The sequence below is a fragment of the Mchenga conophoros genome, linkage group LG3, assembly GCF_057382185.1.
Source record: "Mchenga conophoros isolate Kocher_MC1m ecotype Shallow Benthic linkage group LG3, M_conophoros_male_GT1.1, whole genome shotgun sequence".
NCBI lineage: Eukaryota > Metazoa > Chordata > Actinopteri > Cichliformes > Cichlidae > Mchenga > Mchenga conophoros.
This window is the reverse complement of record NC_140528.1, coordinates 15,894,038-15,899,616: the sequence shown is the minus strand read 5'-3', so window position 1 is coordinate 15,899,616 and position 5,579 is coordinate 15,894,038. Positions and strand designations below refer to the sequence as shown.

The 5,579-nt window shown below is 43.6% G+C and overlaps 1 pseudogene; it reads left to right on the top strand.

Moving 5' to 3' along the window:
* The first annotated feature begins 595 nt into the window (after positions 1 to 595).
* On the top strand, positions 596 to 1,991 carry LOC146577448 (uncharacterized; annotated as a pseudogene).
* Positions 1,992 to 5,579: the final 3,588 nt, after the last annotated feature.

The window sequence follows — 5,579 nt, the reverse complement described above, 5'->3', positions numbered from 1 at the left end:
TGATAATGGCCTAACGCCTTTTGAAATAATATATGGCAGGCCATTTAGAGTTCCAGTGTTCTGTAATGATAATGATAAAGCAGAAGAAGAAAACACACTAGCAGACTGGATGATTAAAATGCTGAAAAGCAAAGAAGTCATGAGTGCAAATAATCTGCCAGATGATTCTGTTTCTGTACAGGAAGAACGTCTGAAGCCAGGGGACTGGGTGCTGATAAAGGTCATAAAGAGGAAGTGCTGGTCGAAGCCACGGTGGGACGGACCGTACCAGGCTCTGCTGACAACACCAACTGCTGTGAAGATTGCAGAACGACCCACCTGGATACACCAAAGCCATTGCAAAAAGGTGACACACATCCAGGCCAGCTCGGAGTAAGTGGCAGGAAGACCGGGTACAAAGGGGGGGAAAGCCTCTAGGGCCCTTCGTCTCAATCCGGTGAAGAAACCAACTGAGCCACAGGTACTCATCAGAATGGCTGGTAAAGTGTTGTTACACCTGCTGGGTGTAATGGCTTTGATGTCATCATGGTCAGCTGTGGAGACCCTGTATGTCCAAGGAAACCACACCCAATACCCTCATGGCTATTCTATAAACTTTTGGTGGCAGTTTATGAATACAACTGCTCACTTGAACAATAGGACGGACTGCTATGTGTGTGCTCATATGCCGTTATCCACATATACATCTGGACTGCATACCAGCATACAGCATACCAAAGGACAGGAGTTGGTGTCTGTTGGGCTTAGCAACTCATCCTGGCGACAGAGTCCTCTGGTCCCAGGCCAACTATAGTACACCTCTGAACATCACCTGGAGTAAGTCGCCACTTCTAGGCGTGAATTGTTCTGGACAAACTGACTTATTGGCCTGGCCTCAAGTGTCAGACCCACTGCCAGACATAATATTGCTGAACAAGCTGAACGCAGGTCAACTGCCGTTGTGTGTGATGAACAATGGATCACTGTCAGTGGGGGAGTTACCGCTTCGTTTATGTGGACACATATACACCTACTGCCCTCCAGAGAATGAGAGCAGGTGTATGAAATGTGTGACCAGTGCGAAGTGCGCTGGGAACTTGACATTAAGGGGAACCGAATGCAAGTCCAACCTGGCTTACAGAATACCAGTAAAAGCAAAGAGTCAGAAGTGGACAGGATGTGCACGGACGGTGCCGAGCAGTAAAGGAACAAGAGTTTTGGCTGATTGGTATTTCCTGTGTGGACATAAAGCCTATCTATCACTCCCTGAGGGATGGGGAGGATTGTGTGCCTTGGTGAAGTTATCGGATCATGTCTTCTTCATGGACAGAGTTGAACATCACCCTAGTAACCGACGGAAGCGTGAGGTGAATGTAGCCTCACCTAACTCCTTTGGAGTGACAGTAGACACTGGAGTGCCACGAGAATTTCGCATTTGGAATGGAGGAGCTAAATTCTTCCAAAGTTTGATCCCAAACATCGGAGTTGCAGAGGTGCGGGATCATGTGGAGATCAACCGGTATGCCTTACTGCGACACATTAATCTCACTAAGACTCTGGGAACAGTCTTAGCGGAGGAGCAAAAGGCCATCAGAACGATGGTACTGCAGAACAGGCTGACCCTGGACTTGATAACAGCATCACAAGGAGGAGTGTGTAAGCTGATTGGAGAGACGTGTTGTACGTTTATCCCGGATGGATATACGACTGGAGGAGACATCTATGAGGCACTGCAGAACTTAACTGCTCTGCAGAAATATGTGGAGGACCACACATCAGGAGGAGATGCGTCACAAGGCTGGATAGCCTGGTTGACATCTGGACCATGGTGGAATATGTTCTTAAAGTTTTTGACTCCCATTCTTACATTATTGGCGTTGCTTTGCTTGTTTACAGGTTGCATTTTGCCATGTGTAAGATCGATGGTGAATAAAATGATTGCTAACACCTTTACCAATTACATACTGTTGCAGCAGGGTGACATGGATGCTAAGGCTAATATGTGTGTATGAAATGAAGCCTGCACTGAAAATGGTGACAAGTGGTGTAGAGCTGAAGATATATATACGCCGTATAGCCTTAAAAAATGACAATACAGGGTGGTGATGATGGGTTTAGATTTTGTTATTGTCATTTGTATTAAGAAATATTTAACCATATATGCTTAGAGGTGTATAATCATTTGTAGGTTGAAAGAATGTCTCATCCTAGAAGGTCTGTAACAGCTCTGTGTAGCATGAAGGGGGAGTGCGTTCACTCCCTCTACAGAGTGTTCCGGCATAGATTACACACCTCCTAGGAAAGGCCGTATCTTCTCTTGCTGATATATGGTATAGCAAACACACGTATATCTGTTTAAGTATAAGAGCCTTTTGTTCAGATGGACCGCTAGACTCCTGGCACCAGCTTTGGGGAGTCTTCACAGGGTCACATCTGGACCTCACACACACACACACACACACACACACACACACACACACACACACACAGTATTCTTTGTTCACATGTATACCTATGTAAGATGTCATATGTTAATGACCCTATGCATATTCATGTAACCACAATAAAAGGAGTGCTATGGGGAGCCTGGCTGAGAGTCTGACGGTGGTCAAGTGGTGGAACGACACTTGGCTCCAGGCAGGTCTCCCTCATGCATGGGTAAACCAGAGAACTTTGGTGCCTTGTGTCTTGCTTTTTGCTGCGTAGCAGATTGTCCTTAACGTTCCAGCGAGTAGGTTTATGCTACAAACCTATCAGTAAATCCACAGGTGTTGTAGTCCTGTAGTTAAGAAGCTCTTCTCTGGTGTAAGAATATCCAGAGGAGTGCCCAGACACAGAAGTTATGCACAAAAACAAAACAGAAGTAACGCACTGAAGCACCAGGGCATCCATACGCGGCGCCATCTTGGATTTGGATGCCCATTAACCTTATAACTCCTGGTGTGTGTGTGTGTGTGTGTGTGTGTGTGTGTAGAGAGAGACAGCCAGGTTCATAATGGATATAAGGAAGTTTTTTCCAAAAAAAGGAGCCACATTCAGGTAAAAGTGTAAAATCAAATGATCCGTCAATCAAGAATAATGTTGGATCAGTGTTTCAGTATTTATATCTTTTATGTGGTTGGGTTATTTGCCTTTTGGTTGAAAGTACACTGAGAGAGGACTTTTTGTTAGTGATCTTAATAGGGCTTTGGAGTTGACGTCACGCCGCAATGCATTGTGGGAGCGCAGCACCATTTTCGGGGTCTACGAATCAAAACAAACACACTGTGTTGGACCAACTACAAGAAAGATGCTTAAGAGCCTCTCAAAAGAGAATGAACTGTATAGAGACCGATTGCGTCCAGAGGCGAAGCAGCGGTACTTGCAGAAAATAGCGTGCATTGGAAATGTGGACCCGTATGAAATACGTCCGTGGAGTAGAAACCCTGAAGACCAAGCGCTACTGACGTAGCCTGACATATTTTCGTACCTTGTCTGTGGAGTCAGCGCGTACAAGTCGTCATTCAAACAAAGGTAAGTCAGCTCGAGTACTGCATGTGAAATGCGTTTGATTTCCCTGCAAACATTCACATTAGTGCAGCATAAATTCATTCATGAGGGGAAATTACAGCGAGAACATGTGGAGGCTGTTAGAGGGATAACATAGTGAGTTCAGTGCATTGATGTGACATTGTCCTGAAGGATTTAGTTATTCTTTATGGTTAAAGAAATTGCACTAATTAATTCACATTTATTATAAATCATTCTAATTATACATCTTGCTTCCATGTTTGTATCCTGTGTCACTAAAAATACATTTTATTTTAGTTTTATACGTTGATTAATGACCTGCAGAATCTCCTTATCATATTAAGTGATTCATAATTGTCACTCACTTTATGTTTTCTCCATCTTGAAAGTGATGACATCCTTGCATTACATGCTTTAGGTTCATTTTGTGCAGGCAGGTTTCTGACAGAGAACAGGCAGATTTACACTATAACATGCAGCGTTCTATAGATGGATACATAAAGAAATGAAAAATGACATGTGCTAACTTTCTAAACACTTTGTTACATTTATGATAAAGTAGATAAAACATATTTACGTCGGCCTTGGCTCGTAGTTCTTGTCTTTAAATGAACTTTGTGTGTGTTTCAGGTCCTGCACTCTAAGACTGAATGAACCAGCATTGCAGCCATGGGTCACTGAGCATCACAGGGAAGGTTGAAGCCGCCCACTGCACCTGTATGGCCGGAGTCGCAGAGACCTGCAGCCATGTCGCTGCTCTTCTGTTTAAAGTAGAAGCAACAGTGTTGATCTGTGGCACAAGGACTGTTACAGATGAACCTGCACACTGGGTTTTGCTGGGTAATATGACCAAGATACAGCCAGAGGTTGGCCATAAGATAGACTTCTCCTCTTCAGCTGCCCAAAAAAAGGCTCTTGATCAAAACATAAACAGACCATCTGTAGTGACAGGTAAAAACAGAAAAATCCCACCTGCTACTGTGGAGGAGTTGTCACTGCTATTGGATACTTTGCTGGAACACAGTAAAGCTGTGGGTTGTGGGAATGACCCATAATGTTTTATCTAGAGGTCTAGATTTATGCCTGTTGTCAGCGGTTGTGTGTGGAGGCGTGGAAGAGATGACCCAAACGCTGGACTCACGGTGCAGAAATGAAGTGGATTTTTTGGAGGGTGAATTAACAAAGCAGGAACGATGGAGTGGCTGGCTGGCTGGCTGGCTGAAAGGCTGACTGACTGACTGACTGAACATACAGACGGAGGGACGACATCAACATCAATGACACGACAGTGAATGAGTGAAAACAGAGGGCTTAAATACACAGGCTGATGAGGATGATAATGAGAGACCGGTGAGTACACAGCTGAACATAATCTGGCTAATGACACGAGACGAGCTGACACAGGAAAAGCAGGAAGTGAGAACATGGAAGTGGCAAAATAAACTGAACATGAACAAAACTGAAAACACTGGGTCACCGACCCAGGAACCCTGACACCTGTAGTGCACTGCCTTGTAAATAATTTGCATTTACTGAATATCTACTGACTGAGTCCCACTGTTCAAAAGTTGAATAAAGAAACAAACTAATTTTTGCCTCTTTTTTTAAATTAAAACCACCTTATAGAACATCACATCAGTTCCAATGTAGAATCCATGTCATTTATAGTTTACAAATGACAAAATGTTTACACAAAATCATGAGTGTTTACATGATATCACCCACTACTAACATTACTTTATTTACTGTATCTTTTGAAAAAATACAGCAATTTTAACAGCACAAGACTTAAGAACATTTAACAGGAGCAGGTTTCATTCTTCCCTGGTTTTACTACCACACTGTTCACCAAAACGCAGCAAACCTTCACCATCTTATCCAGGAGGGTCACCTCTTCACCCTCACATGGAAGAAGTAATCTGATTGGCATGGTGGTTTGTTTGAAGCAGGTCCCTTGTGTAGCGCTGGAACTCAGTCATGATGTGTTTCATCCATTTCATAGGCTGGTTTGCTGCAATAATGCCAAATAATTAGCAACTCTATAAATAGAAGGTAGTTCTGCAAAATCACTCAGTAGGATGTTTGTTCTA